The sequence below is a fragment of the Mastigoproctus giganteus genome, chromosome 7 (genome assembly GCF_048544385.1).
Source record: "Mastigoproctus giganteus isolate SK-2022 chromosome 7, ASM4854438v1, whole genome shotgun sequence".
In the NCBI taxonomy this organism is placed as follows: domain Eukaryota; kingdom Metazoa; phylum Arthropoda; class Arachnida; order Uropygi; family Thelyphonidae; genus Mastigoproctus; species Mastigoproctus giganteus.
The window spans coordinates 121,171,362-121,187,831 of NC_143581.1; the positions used below are offsets into that span (position 1 = coordinate 121,171,362).

Genomic DNA, 16,470 nt, shown 5'->3' on the forward strand with positions numbered 1-16,470 from the left:
TTTATAAATAATATTGATGATGGTATATCAAGCTTAATATCCAAGTTTGCAGATGATACAAAGGTTGGCAGGGTTGTTAAGGACACTACTGACACTATGCTGCTGCAACAGGATCTGGAAAGGTTGAGCAGATAGTCTGAGGGGTGGCAAATGAAGTTTAACATTGACAAATGTAAAGTTTTACATATGAGAAACAGCAACCCCAGAGCAACGTATCTACTCTGTGTACTACACTGACAGTGGTAGTGAATGAAAAGGATCTGGAGGTAATTGTGGAGGCAGATATGAAGTTCTCTGAGCAGTTCAGACAGGCTGCAAGAGTAACTCATGGTGTCTTGTCAATGATATACAGGAATTTTTCTAGTAGGGATCAGGAGGTGATTATTCCCTTGTATAAGGGAATGGTCAGGCCACACCTTGAGTGCTGTATACAGGTCTGGAGGCCTCATTTCAAGGATGTAGAGCTGCTGGAACAAGTACAGAGAAGGGCAGCAAGATTAGTGAATGGAACAAAGGGTTGCTCTTACAAAGAAAGGCTTAAGTTTTGCCAGTTACAGTGTCTGGAGACTAGGCACCGTCGAGGTGATCTGATAGAGGTGTATAAAGCCTTGAATGGTTTGACCATGCTCAATGCTGATGGGATTCTTCGTCTTGCTCAGAATAATCATCTGAGAGGGCATAAATTCAAATTGGGGAAAACAGATGTAGGATAGATGTGTGGAAATTTGCCTTTAGCCAGCGGGTAGTTGGTTGGTGGAACAGACTTCCATCCCTTTTTGTGGAAGTTGTTAGCATAAATAAATTTAAGGGTCAGCTGGACAGGTATTTCGATCGAACGGAGGGGTGAAGTGTAAGTTTTTTTTTTTTTGGCTGATGCTGCATAAGCTCGCTTTCTTGCATCATATGCCTCTACTAATGCTAATGTCATATGAAAATTTTGTTTGCTCAACGGAAATTATTTTATCTGTAATTACCAAGGGGAATAGAAAAATTATCAATAAAGGAGTTTGTTAAACAGAGGTCCAATTGATTAATTAAAAATGGTTATAAAGTTTTATATAGCAAATATCTTAACAGTAGCCAGTGAAAAATGAAAATTTAGTTAAATAACTAAAAACTGATTTGAATAGTAGGTAAACATGCAAAAATATTTTACTGAATATTACAAATTTTAAAGTGTACTGCACCCAAATGTCACACGTCACTGTTAAGAAAGGTACATAATATTGGTGTAAATACACCATAGTTTACCCATAAATTTTAACTACATAAATAGTGTTAAGGCACCATTTTGATTTTATCTCATTTAGTAAAATCATATCTTAGAAAAAAATAGTCCTTGTAAAATTTATCTCATGATGTAAAATCAAACAATGGCTTAACACTACTTATGTAATTAAAACTTATGGGTAAATTATGGTGTATTTACACCAATATTATATACAGTAAACCCCCGCTATTCGCGTTATCTGTATTCGCGATCGCCGATTTAATATAAAATGAAACCTAAAAAAATGTGAATTTTTAAGCGCCGTGAATATTTTCCGCCATAAAAAACATGGGCGTGGCTAAAATTATCTTTCCCGGTCAAAACAGCGCTCAGTGAGTGGGGGAAGAGGGGTGACAAAATCACGAGCGTTGATGTTTCTTGCTAATCCTTGTTCAGTATGTGTTATGCGTTTGTCATGGAAGGTTTCGTCGTTTGCTTTTAATTTATATGTTTATAAATTGAATAAATTTATCAATTTATAAATTTATATGCTTACAAAAATGATAAATCTACCGTTTTGCAGTGTAAAACAGACTTTTTCGAGTGTGTTAATGAAAGAAAGTGACTTTATTGTGGACAAGTTCTTTCTAACCCCTACATTTCTCTAAAAGAGAAATGTGAAAATATCAAAGAAGGTGATGACATTAGCGAAAAAATTGAGTTATTAGACAAAATTTCTAATGGTGAAAGTGTCTCCTCAGTGGCAAAACATTATAAAATCAATGAGTCAACGGTACGATCAATCAAAAAATCGGAAGAAAAAATCCGCCGTAGTGTCCGTGAAAACGCGCTAATTGCTTCAAAAATTTGCTCTGTAACTCGTGATGTTAAATTAGAAAAAATGGGAAAAGCTTTAAATCTGTGGATAGAAGACCGAACTCAAAAGAAAATTCCGTTAAGTTCACTCATCATTCGTGAAAAGGCAAAACTCCTTTATTAACACTTTAGCGAAACTGGTGATAGCACTGGCGGGATAAGTTTTTTTGCTAGCAAAGGCGCTGCTGGTTTGAAAGATTTGTTTGAAATTTCTAATAAATATTACATTTAATATTAAATTGTTTCTTATTTTCATTTCGATGCCATATGCTTGCATTTCACTGTGTACTGTCTATGTACATAGTCATATTATGAAGGAACATATAATACATACATAGACAAAATTTTAGACTAGTTTTTCTTATATATTTCATACTTTGGAATGGAACCCCTTTATTACTATGGGAGCCATAACTCAGTATTCGCGTTTTCAGTATTCGCGCCATTTCTCAGGAACGTAACCCCCGCGAATAGCGGGGGTTTACTGTACTGTCTCGGTCCATCGTAGTCGCCTTTACGGAAGCAATAACCCTTCCCTTTACCCCTAATGGTAGTTACCTCTTTGAGTAAATCCCACTTCAGCACACTGTGATCACTGCCACCTAGTGGTTCATTTATCTGCAGATTCTTAATGCATGAAGAATCACTGCTGATAATCAAATCAAGAGTATTACTCCCTCTAGTTGCCTCCCGAACATGCTGATGTAGAAAAACAATCATCCAATAAATCCACAAAAGCCCTGCTAGTGTGTGAGTAACCAGCCCCCAAATTCCAGTCAATATCTGGGAAATTAAAATCTCCCATTATAAGACTCTCTGATTTACTGGCCCACTCTATTTCCCTGTACAGTTCCTTATTATACTCATCAGAGTCATTAGGCCTATAGCACACTCCTACTCTCAATTTTGATCTCCCAATGCTTATGTCACACCAAACTAACTCAACACTGCACTGTCCAGCGATGTCGACTGGCTTCACTTCCTTGGTTTTTATGTATGTGTTTCTTAACTAATAGCATAGCCCCCTCCCCCTTCCTATCCTGTCTATCCTTTCTGTAGACGTTGTACTCCCCAAATTGCAGTTCTGCATCCCTTATATCTGTGTGACACCACGTCTCTGATATCCCAACAATATCTGCCTTCGATGTTTTGAGCAATACCTCAAATTCATCAAATTTATTTACTAAACTCATAGCATTGGTGTACACGCAAGTATACCTGCACCTGTTTCTATTCTTAGCTACCCTAACACAACCCATGTGTTTACTTGTACCGCAATGGCTCCCAGCAGTCTATGAAATACCATGCATCTTGTTTTTCAGGCTTCTGCTCATTCTAATAGAAGCAGTGCAAGAATCTCTTTCACCTCTGCCAGTGGCTACTGTCAATCTATTGGTCTTTGTCTCCCCCCAAGCTAGCAGTTTTCCGACCCACCTAACACTGCCTCGATAGCATCAGCAAATAGTCTTGCACCCTTTCTATTTAAGTGTATCCCATGCCTGTAGAAGCAATCTCTCCTGTTAACAAGTACATTCCAGGCTGAAAAAAATTCTACCCCTTGAGCCTTGCACAATCTTTCCAGGGCCAAATTGATCGACAAGACTCTCATCATATACTCCCTCCTATCATGTCTGGGCAGAATTGCAGACACTTTCAAATTCAACCCTAATTCTCGGCTTTTGTTCAACAGTGACCTGTACTTGTTAAGTAATTCTGCCAGTCTCCTACTCTTAATATTATTAGTGCCAACGTGTACAATTATATCACCTTTTGTGCCTTTAAAAGATGATATTCACTCTACAACGTCTTCAACCTTTGCCCCTGGCAGACATACCCTGGTCCTGTTCCACCTATCTATATACTAAAAACACTCATAAACTCACAGGTGCCTAGTCTCCAGATGCTGCTACTTGCAGAACTTAAGCCTCCTCCTGCTAAGAGAACCCTTTTGTTCCTCTCACCAATCTTGTTTCCCTTCTCTGTACTCGTTCTAGCAACTGTACATCCTTCCTAAAATGAGGCCTCCAGACATGTATGCAGTACTCGAGTTGTGGCCTGACCATTGCCTTATATAAAGGTATAATCACCTCCTTGTCACTGCTAGCAAAATTTCTATATATCCTTGACAAAATTCCATGACCTGCTCTGGCAGCACTGCTCAGAGAACTTCACATCCGACTGCACAATTATCCATAGGTTTTTTTCATTCTCACCTCCCTGAGTGTAGTACCACACAGTTGGTACGATCCTCTTAGGTTACTACTACCCATATGCAGTACTTTGCATTTGTCAATGTTAAACTTTAGTTGCCACTTCTCAGCCCAGCTTCCTAACTTTTCTAGATCCTGTTGCAGTAGCATACTGTCTTTACTATCATTAACAACCCTGCCAACCTTTGTATCATCTGCAATCTTGGACATTAAGCCTGATGTACCTTCATCAGTATGATTAATAAATACACAAAACAACAATGGGTCCAGCACCAAACCCTGGGGGGTCTCCACTAATAACATTAGTCCACATAGAGCAGTGTCCATTTATTACCACTCTGCTATCTCCTACTCAACCATCCCTGTATCCATTGCAGCAACTTGCTCTTAATGCCATATTGCTCAAATTTGTACAGCAGAATTCCATGTGCAAGAGTATCAAAAGCTTTCCTAAAATCCAAGAATATGATATCAAAATTATTTTTTGCATCCAGTTCCTTTGTGACCACATCGTAGTATGCAATAAGATTGGTCAGACAAGATTTCCCCTGGACAAACCCATGCTGTGTCTGAACTATTACTGTAGTCTTGTCTAGGTGATCCTGCATTACTTCTTTAACCAGTGACTCCATTATTTTCCCTGGAGCAGAAGTTAAACTAACGGGTCTATAATTATTTATGTTACCTTTTGAATCCCCTTTGTCCATGGGGACCTCGCCTGAATCTAAGGATGCTCTCATAATTATGGCTAAGGGTTTGCTTACTTCCTTTGCTGCCTCCTTTAATATAACTGGATAGATCCCATCCACCCCGGGTGCATTTCTTGTGTTTATCTTCAACAGTTTCTCCTCCACTTTACTCCCAGTTATTTCAAGATTCTGTAGCTTACTGCTAGAGTTGAATACACCTCTGGCATTCCCCTTGCTGAATAACTCGTCATGTGTGAATGTCGATGCAAAATATTCATTTAGTTTGTTAGCTACCTGAGCAGGATCATAAACAGTTGACCCATCAATATCAAGTGGATCAATCTGATTCATCCCCTTCCTTCTAGAGTTTACTTGGGAAGAGAAACTCAGTGTAGATTGATTACGACTAGCTTTTTCTCCTCCACTTTGCTCTCTGTTATTACAAAATCATTTAGCTCCCTGTTAGAGTTTAGTAAACTTCTGTCCTCCCCTTCCTTACAGAATTCCTGATGTGTGAATGTAGATCCAAATTACTCATTCATTTTGTCAGCTGTCTGAGCAGGAATATCAACAGACGAACCACCAACATCCACCGGACCAATTCTGATTCATCCCCTTCCATCTAGAGTTTACATAAGTAAAGAAGTCTGTGTTGTTTTTCATTGCATCCTTTGCCAAGGATTTCTCATATTCAGCCTTTGCTTGCGTAATCTCCTTTGTGACTTGATTACAGACTAGCTTATGTCTGCCATAGGCTTCTGTGTCACCTGCTAATTTATATGCATCTCATGCATTTTTCTTCTCTGCCACGAGCCTCATTAGTTCATCTGACATCCATTTAGGCCTAAATCTTGAACAGTATTTCTTAGTTGGTATAAGCCTAGTAGCTTCCAAGATTAATTTCCTGAAGGCCTCCCATTTAGAATTCACTGTTTATAACATCATCAGTTGATCCCACTGTATAGAATTCAAAAACCGCCTGAGACCAGTGTAGTCACCTTTACAAAAACAAAAACCCTTCCCTTTACCATTGATAGTAGTTACATTTTTAAGTAATTCCCACATCAGGTAGACTGTGATCACTGTCACCTAGCGGTTCCTTTATCTGCAAATTCCTAATGCATGCATCATCACTGCTGATAATCAGATCAAGAGTATTACCTCCTCCGGTTGCCGCTCGATCATGTTGCTGTAGAAAACAATCCTCCAATAAATCCACATAGGTCTTGCTAGTGTGCAAGTGACCAACTCAAGTTCCAGTCAATATCTGGAAAGTTAAAATCCCCCATTACAAGACATTCTGATTTACTGGCCCACTCTTTTTCTCTGCACAATTTTTCCTTGTACTCACCAGAGTCATTAGGCCTATAACACAACACACTCGTACTCTCATTTTCCCTTTACCAGTGTTTATGTCACACCAAACAGACTTAACATTGCACCTGTCCACCCATGTCAACTGGATGCACTTCCTTAGATTTTATGTGTTTCTTAACTAACAGCATAACCCTACTCTCTCCCTACCGTGTCTGTCCTTTCTGTACACACTGTACTCTCCAAATTCCAATTCTGCACTGCTTGTATCTGTGTGAAACCATGTCTCTGATGTCCCAACAATATCTGCCTTTGATGCCTTGATCAGCACTTGAAATTCATCTAATTTATTTACTATACTTCTGGCTTTGGTGTACATGCAAATATACATGCACCTGTTCTTACTCTTAGTTACCCTAACACAGCCCATGTATTTATTTGTCCCACGATGACTCCCAGCAGCTCGTGAAGTCTTCAGCAACTTGCTCCCTAAACTGCTGCCCGTTATACTAGAAGCTGTGCAAGAATCTCTTTTGCCTCTGCCTGCAGCTGCTGTTAGTCTTTTAGTCTGAATCTCCCCAAGCTAGAAGTTTTCCGACCCACCTAACACTGCCTCGATAGCATCAGCAAATATTCTTGCACCCTTTCTATTTAAGTGTATCCCATCCCTAGAGAAGCAGTCTCTCCTGTTAGCAAGCACTGACCATGCTGAAAAAAATTCTACCCCATGAGCCTTGCTTAATCTCTTCAGGGCTGAATTGATTGACAAAGCTCTCATCATATACTCCCTCCTATCATGTCTGGGCTTTCAAATTCAACTCTAACTCATGACGTTTTTTCAACATTGATTTGCACTTGTTAAGTAAATCTGCAGACCTCTTACTCTTAAGGTCATTAGTGCCAACGTATAGAACAATATCACCTTTTTGTGCCCTTAAAAGATGATATCTGCTCTACATCATCAACTTTGCCCACCATAGACATACCCTGATACTGTTCCACCTATCCTTTTTGCATAATGTATTCCCCATCTCCCTGACAATAGATTCACCAAAAATAACTAGTTCCTGTGGGACTAGTTCTGCAATCTCCACGACAGCACATTCTGCCTTGGAGATTGCAGCAGTGTTGCCTCATGCACAGGAGTGAGCTCTGGCTTTGATTTATTCAGCTGAGAGCTTCATGGGACCCTCATTAATTTCCTCAAGGGCATCCACCCTACACCTCAAACTCTTATTGACACACATCAAAAAGCTGAGTTGCCACCTAATTTCCTCACAGGCTTTGCACCTAGCATACACGAAGATATCCTCCTTGGCTAGATCATGTCCTGTTCTTGACAGGTTTGCAAACATTTCACATTTTGCGCATTTTTTTAAAACTATGTTGGAGAATTGCCCCATTCGGTTCTCCCCTGAGTCAAAGCACTCTGGCTAATTTGTGAGCGTTGCTTTGCTTCTCTAGTCTGGTCATGATTCTGCTTAAGTACAATTTAATTGACAATGAAATTTAATAATATTAATAAATTTTACTGATAAATTGATAATATTATACTATACTAAGCTAACAGATTTCTAATATACGTTGTATCATATAACAATGGCAGCAAGTTACGAACGGTAAATCTACGGACACTAAGTGTTAACATTCAAAATCGGTGTCTAAATTCAAAATAAACCAAAGTTCTTGACAAGGACTATAAGCTACTTATAGAAAATAAATTAAAATAACAATTAATTCAATAAAACGGCTAAATATGATTAAAAACTTAGTGTTCGCTGGAGCTGCAAAATCTTGTCCAACACTTGGATTGGATTCTCTTACTGATACTAAGTAACGTACGAAATCTCTGTCTAAGTTCAAAATAAACTAAGTATCTAACTAGGAATATAAAGCTACTTCTAGAAAATAAATTATGTCAATTTAAGTCAATAAATAGCAAAAATTTAAGAAAAATTTCTCTATTAGCTTGAGCTGTAAAAACACGGAGCTACTCTCATTCCTACGAAATGCTCTTCAGGCATTTCTTCTTCAAGTTTTCTTTAAATTCTGTTTAATATTGTTTCAAAAAAGAACCTTGCTTGCGTGAGAAATTGGCTAATAGTACTGTGATTTGAGCAAATTTTTAGATTTTTTTTTGCTAAGGCAATGAAAATTGATTTCTTCCATCTGATGGGTACCGTCCTGTTTCCCAAATCTTTACAGTCATTTAATGAATTAACTTGACACCCTTCACACCTGTAGCCTTAATCAGTTCCACTGGGATTTCATCAATTTCAGGTGACATGCCACACGTTAATTCTCTGATGGCTTTTTCGACTTCTTCTTTCAGTGGAACTGATTTGTGATCACACTCTTGAAAATGGGGTGGCAGATCATTAGGGTCAGCAGGTGCTCTGAAGAGCCATTCACAGTACTCTTTCTGCCTTCCTTTAATTGTGTTAAAATTACTCCTTGGAGTCCTTAATTACATTAAGTTTTGGACAGAACTTTTGTCTTAAGGACTTAATAACATCATACCTCATCTTAGTGTTGTTTCGTTTGTTATGGTATTCAATCTCTTTACACTTTCGATTGATATAATCCTGTTTGTTCTGGCTTACAGGATTATATTTGATGACTTTGCTCAGTTCCTAATACCCCATGTACACCCTGGGCTTTTGTAATTCTTCTCTGTTCAATAAGTTTAAAAGTTGCTTTTGTAATCCGTGGCTTCCTGATCTTTGACCTACCTTTAATGTATCTATTTGCTGAATCCTTAATAATACCTTTTGTGTTTTCTCACATTTCCTCAGGCAGCATATCATCATCTAGTTCTAATAGAGCTTGAAAATGATTGTCTGTTTCAAGTTTATGATCATTTGGAATATTTTCTACATCCAGTCGTCTAGGGAAACCTGTATTCATGATCTCTTTCAGCTTCATCTTGAGAATGACATGGAATTGCTGATGGTCACTGTCACAATCTACTCCAGAAGTGTCTTTCCTGTAATTACACTGGAATGCCACCTTTGCTGAATAAAGATGTTATCAATCTGATTTCTTGTTTTATGATCAGGTGATTTCCTTGTGTTAAGTCTTGTCACGTGTTGCTGAAAGCAGGTCTTACATATGACAAGACTGTTCAGATGACAAAATTCAATTAAACTTTCCCCCCTGTTCATTTCTAGTGTCAAGACCAAACCTATCACATTTCAGACTAGAAGAAACTGTCTTGCCTACTTTTGCATTGAAATCACCCATGAGTATAAAAACGACCTTTTTTGGGACCAGATCAAGAGTTGCTTGGAGATTTTTATAATAAACATCCACATATGGATGTTTATTATGTTTATTCATCCACAGATGAATAAACATAATATGTTGATATCAGAGCATATCAACATATTGTATCCAAGAAGAATTGTATCCAAGAAGGGACCTTGAATATTTCTTATTCAGAATGACAGTGACACCATGTTCTTTTACTTTGTCACTTCCAGAAAAAACAACCAAAAACCCATTTCCAGTTTTGAAAAATGACCTTGCCTGTCCACATGACTTCGGTTACTCCTAAAATGTCAATTTTGTACCTATCCATTTCATTGATGACCATGACCATCTTGCCCTCTTTTGAACTTTTTACATTCCATCTGGCCACATTTACCCTCTTCTTCCTTAAATTTAATTTCACAGGGCCCACAGTGGCATCCAGGATCAGGTTAGCAGTTTTTGGAGTTGTTTTTGTTATGGTCTCTGTGGCATCAGATAATGTGGTGGTATGCCATTGCCTGTCACATGGTTGATTTTAAAGGGGCTAGCTTTAATCACAGGAAGAGTCATCATGTATCGCACGAGATGCTTGAGAACTTTAGCATTAGCATTAGTAGAGGCATTTGATGCAAGAAAGCAAGCTTATGCAGCATCAGCCAAAAAAAAAAAAAAAAAAAAAAACCACTTCCACTTCACCCCTCTGTTCGTTCAAAATTATTTAGGATATCAACCTCCACCACAAGGGATGGAAGTCTGTTCCACCAACCAACCACCCGTTGGCTAAAGGCAAATTTCCGCACGTCTATCCTACATCTGTCTTTCCTCAATTTGAATTTATGCCCTCTCAGGTGATTTTTCTGAGCTAGAGGAAGAATCCCATCAGCATTGAGCATGCTTAAACCATTCAAGGCTTTATACACCTCTATCAGATCACCTCGCTGGTGCCTAGTCTCCAGACACTGTAATTTGCAAAACTTAAGCCTTTCTTCATAAGAGCACCCCTTTGTTCCACTCACTAATCTTGTTGCCCTTCTCTGTACTCATTCCAGCAGCTCTACATCCTTCTTGAAATGAGGCCTCCAGACCTGTATACAGTACTCTAGGTGTGGCCTGACCATTGCCTTATACAATGGAATAATCACCTCCTTATCCCTGCTGGAAAAATTCCTGTATATCATTGACAATACTTCATGAGCTACTCTTGCAGCCCATCTGCACTGCTCAGAGAACTTCATATCTGCCTGCACACCCACCCCCAAGTCCCTTTCATTCTCTACCACTGTCAGTGTAGTACCACAGAGTTGATACGTTGCTCTGGGGGTTGCTGTTTCCCATGTGTAGTACTTTACATTTGTCAATGTTAAACTTCATTTGCCACCTCTCAGCCCATCTGCTCAACCTTTCCAGATCCTGTTGCAGCAGCATAGTGTCAGTAGTGTCCTTAACAACCCTGCCAACCTTTGTATCATCTGCAAACTTGGACATTAAGCTTGATATACCATCATCAGTATCATTTATAAATACAGAAAACAATAATGGACCCAACACTGAGCCCTTAGGGACTCCACTAATAACATTAGTCCACGATGAGCAGTGTCCATTGATTACCACTCTCTGTCTTCTCCCCCTCAACCACCCCTTTATCCATAGCAGCAATTTGCCTCCAATGTCACACTGCTCCAATTTGTGTAGCAGTCTTCCATGTGCAACAGTATCAAAAGCCTTTCTAAGATCCAAGTATATAATATCAAAGTTATTCCCTGCATCCAGTTCTTTTGTGACTGCATCATAGTATCCAATCAAGTTGGTCAGGCAAGACTTCCCCTTAACAAAACCATGCTGTGTCTGAGCTATAACTGAAGTCTTGTCTAAATGATCCTGCAGTGCTTCTTTAACCAGTGCCTCCATTAATTTTCCTGGAACAGAAGTTAAGCTCACAGGTCTATAATTACTTGTGTCAGCCTTTGATCCTCCTTTGTGAATTGGGGTCACATTTGCACATTTCCAGTCTATGGGTACCTCCCCTGAGTCCAAGGAAGCTCTCATAATTATGGCTAAGGGTTTTCTTACTTCCTTTGCTGCCTCCTTTAATATAACTGGATAGATCCCATCCACCCCGGGTGCCTTTCTTGTGTTTATTTTCAACAGTTTCTCCTCCACTTTACTCCCAGTTATTTCAAGATTCTGTAGCTTACTGCTAGAGTTGAATACACCTCTGGCATTCCCCTTGCTGAATAACTCCTCATGTGTGAATGTCGATGCAAAATATTCATTTAGTTTGTTAGCTACCTGAGCAGGATCATCAACAGTTGACCCATCAATATCAAGTGGACCAATCTGATTCATCCCCTTCCTTCTAGAGTTTACTTGGGAAGAGAAACTCAGTGTAGATTGATTACAACTAGCTTTTGCCTGGTTTCCAGAGGTCATCGTTCATATATATACCCACACACACACACAAACACACACACACACACACACAGTGCTTCTTTTGGGATGGTACAGCATACCGGCACCTCTATTAACAGTGACACATGACATTTGGATGCAACAAATTTTAACATTTGTAATATTTAGTATATACAGGCAAAGTTTTTATGGCTCTGGAAAATAGAGAAGTTTTTTCTGTTTTATTAACTTAAATTGGCATATTAACTTATTTTCTAGAGTAGCTTTATATTCCTGTTATGATACTTAGTTTAAATTTTAACTTAGATAGAGATTTTGTAGGTTATTATGTAGGGTATCCAATTAGGTTATACTTAGGGTAAGGGTATCCAATCCATGTGTTTTACAATTTTTGCAGCTCCGGGGAACGGTAGGTTTTATTGACTAATTGTTATATTAAATTATTTTCTATAAGTAGCTTATAGACCTAGTCAAGATCCTTGGTTTATTCTGAATTGAGACAGTAAGATTTTGGACGTTAATTAATACTTAAGTGTCCGTAGATTTACCATTCGTAACTTGCCGCCATTGTTATAAGATACAACATTATATCCCGAACTAGATAGCGTTAGCTTAGTATAGTATAGTATATAATATTATCAATTAATCAGGAAATTTATTAATCTTGTAGAACTTTATTGTCAATTAAATTGTACTTTTTAACTAAATACTATATAATGACTTAGATTTTACAAATGTAACATAATTAATTAATACATAACTTGATACGGAAGTTATATAAAGAAACTCAAAGATAATACTTGATACTGAAAAAATATATATAGATATATAGTGTTACAACTGCATTGGGATACAAGTTTAGGGTTATAATTTTGTACTGTAATTGAAATTTTATTCAAATTGAATCGAAATCATGACTCAGAGCAGCAAAGCAAAAGGCTCAAGCTAATGGGAGTGCTGTGGCTCAGGGGAGAACTGAGGGGGCAGTTGCCCTCTTAATCACAGCCTTTTAAAATGCACTGCTTCCTTGATTTTTGTGGAGCAATCAGGTAGGGGATATGACATTGCCAAGGGAATGTCTTTGTTTGTGCACGATGTAAGGAAATCGCGCGACAGCTCAACGTTGTTTTGGGCCTATATGAGAGCTTGAAGGACAGGGTGCATGCCCTTGAAGGATCTAAATTGACGGGCCTCATAAAGCTCTCAGCTGCCCACATCAATGTCAGAGCTTGCACTTGATCACAACACAACACAGTAGCAACCCAAAAGGCAGAATGCGCTGGTCCCACAGGAACTAGTAGTTGTTGGTGACTCTATTGTCAGGAAAATGAGGAACATGGTATGTAAAAAGGATAGGTGGAACAGGACCAGGGTATGTCTGCCAGAGGCAAAGGTTGATGACGTTGTAGAGCAGATATCATCTTTTAAGGACACAAAAGGTGCTATTGTTGTACACTTGGCACTAATGATATTAAGAGTAGGAGACCGTTGGAATTACTTAACAAGTACAGGTCACTGTTGAAAAAAAAAAGCTGTGAATTAGGGTTGAATTTGAAAGGTTTGCAATTCTACCCAGACACGATAGGAGGGAGTATATGATGAGAACCTTGTTTATCAATTCGGCCCTGGAAAGACTGTGCAAAGCTCGAGGGGTAGAATTTTTTTCAGACTAGTCTGTACTTGTTAACAGGAGAGACTGCTTCTACACGGATGGGATACACTTAAATAGAAAGGGTGCCAGAATATTTGCTGATGCTATTGAGGCAGTGTTAGGTGGGTCGGAAAACTGCTAGCTTGGGGGGGGATATAAGGACTAATAGAATAACAGTAGCCACTGGCAGAGGTGAAAGTGATTCTTACACTGCTTCTTTGGAATTAGCAGCAGCCTGGAAAACGAGATTCAGGGTATTTCGGAGACTGCTGGGAGTCATTGTGTTAGAGTAGCTAAGAATAGGAACAGGTGCATGTATACTTACGTTTACACCAATGCTAGGAGTTTGGTAAATAAATTTGACGAATTTGAGGTATTGCTCAAAACATCAAAGGCAGATATTGTTGGGATATCAGAGACGTGGTGTTACACAGATATAAAGAATGCAGAACTGGAATTTGGGGAATACAATATGTACAGGAAGGATAGGAAGGGAGGAGGGGTTATGCTATTAGTTAAGAAACACATAAAATCCAAGGAAGTGAAGCCTGTCGACATCGGTAGACAGTGCAGTGTCAAGTTAGTTTGGTGTGACATAAGCATTGGGAGATCAAAATTGAGGGGTAGGAGTGTGTTATAGGCTTAATGACTCTGATGAGTATAATAAGAAACTGTACAGGGAAATAGAGTGAGCCAGCAAATCAGAGAGTCTTATAATTGGGGGATTTTAATTTCCCGGATATTGAGTGGAATTTGTGGGTTGGTCACTCACACATTAGCAAGGCTTTAGTGGATTTATTGGATGATTGTTTTCTACATCAGCATGTTCGGAAGGCAACTAGAGGGAGTAATATTTTTGATCTGATTATCAGTAGTGACTATTCATGCATTAAGAATCTGCAGATAAAGGAACCAGTAGGTGGCAGGGATTACAGTGTGCTGAAGTGGGATTTATTCAAAGAGGTAACTATCATCAGGAGTAATGGGAAGCTTTTTGGCTTTGGTAAAGGCAACTATGGTGGTCTTAGACAGTATTTAAATTCCAGACAGTGAGACCAACTGATGACGATGTTACCAACAGAAAATTCAAAATGGGAAGCATTCAAAGAATTTATCTTGGAAGCTACTAGATACATACCAACTAAGAAATATTGTTCAAGGTTTAGGCCTAAATGGATGTTTGTTGAACTAATGAGACATATGGCAGAGAAGAAAAATGCATGGGATACATATAAATTAATGGGTGACATGGAAGCCTATGATAGATATAAGCTGGTCTAAAACCAAGTCACAAAGGAGATTAGGCAGGTAAAGGTAGATTATGAGAAATATTTGCCAAAGGATGCAAAGAAAAACAGCAAAGAGTTCTTTTCCTATGTAAACTCTAGAAAGAAAGGGATGAATAAGATTGGTACACTGGATATTGATGGTTCAATGGTTGATGATCCTGCTCAGATGACAAACAAACTAAATGAGTAATTTGCATCTACATTCACACATAAGGAGTTTTTCAAGGAACGGAATGCCAGAGGTGAATTAAACTCTGGCACTGAGCTAGATGATTTTGTAATAACTGAGAGTCAAGTGGAGGAGAAATTGTTGAAGATGAACATAAAAAAGGCACCCAGGGTGGATGGGATCTATCCAGTTATATTAAAGGAGGCAGCAAAGTAAGTAAGTAAACCCTTAGCCATAATTATGAGAGCTTTTTTGGACTCAGGGGAGGTACCCATGGACTGGAGATGTGCAAATGTGACCCCAATTCGCAAAGGAGGATCAAAGGGTGACACAAGTAATTATAGACCTGTTAGTTTAAATTCTGTTCCAGGAAAATTAATGGAGGCACTGGTTAAAGAAGCACTGCGGGATCATCTAGACAAGACTTCAGTTATAGCTCGGACACAGCATGGTTTTGTTAAGGAGAAGTCTTGTGTGACAAATTTGATTGGATACTATAATGTGGTCATAAAGGAATTGGATGCAAAGAATAACTATGATATCATATATTTGAATCTTAGAAAAGCTTTTGATTCGGTTGCACATGGAAGACTGCTGCACAAATTGGAGCAGTGTGGCATTGGATGCAAATTGCTGCTACTGATAGAGGGATGGTTGAGTTAGAGAAGACAGAGAATGGTAATCAATGGGCACTGCTCTTCCTGGACTAATGTTATCAGTGAAGTCCCTCAGGGTGTTGGGTCCATTACTGTTTTCTATATTTATAAATGATATTGATGATGGTATAGCCGGCCAAGTGTGCAGAGGATACGAAGGTTAGCAGGGTTGTTAATGACAGTACACTACTGCAACAAGATCTAGAAAAGTTGATCAGATGGGCTGAGAGGTGGCAAATGAAGTGTAACATTGACAAATGTAAAGTGCTACATAGGAAACAGCAACCCCAGAGTAACGTATCAACTTTGTAGTACCACACTGACAGTGTTAGAAATTGAAATGGATCTGGGGGTAATTGTGCAGGCAGATATGAAGTTTTCTGAGCAGTGCAGACAGTCTGCAAGAGTAGATCATGGTGTCTTGTCAATGATACACAGGAATTTTTCTAGCAGGGATAAGGAGGTGATTATCCCCTTGTATAAGGCAATGGTCAGGCCACACCTTGAGTACTGTATACAGGTCTGGAGGTCTCATTTTAAGAAGGATGTAGAGCTGTTGGAACGAGAAGAAGGGCAGCAAGATTAGTGAACAGAACAAAGGGTTGCTCTGATGAAGAAAGGCTTAAGTTTTGCAAATTACAGTGTCTGGAGACTGGGCACATGCGAGGTGATCTGATTGAAATGTATAAAGCCTTGAATGATTTGAGCCTGCTCAATGCTGATGGGATTCTTCCTCTTGCTCAAA

At 38.9% G+C, this 16,470-nt stretch overlaps 1 protein-coding gene across 1 annotated transcript in view; it reads left to right on the top strand.

Annotated features, from left to right (window-relative positions):
• Window positions 1–16,470, top strand: part of LOC150083169 (uncharacterized) — a 292,609-nt gene that overhangs the window by 23,721 nt on the left and 252,418 nt on the right. The gene's annotated exons all lie outside the window — the stretch shown is intronic.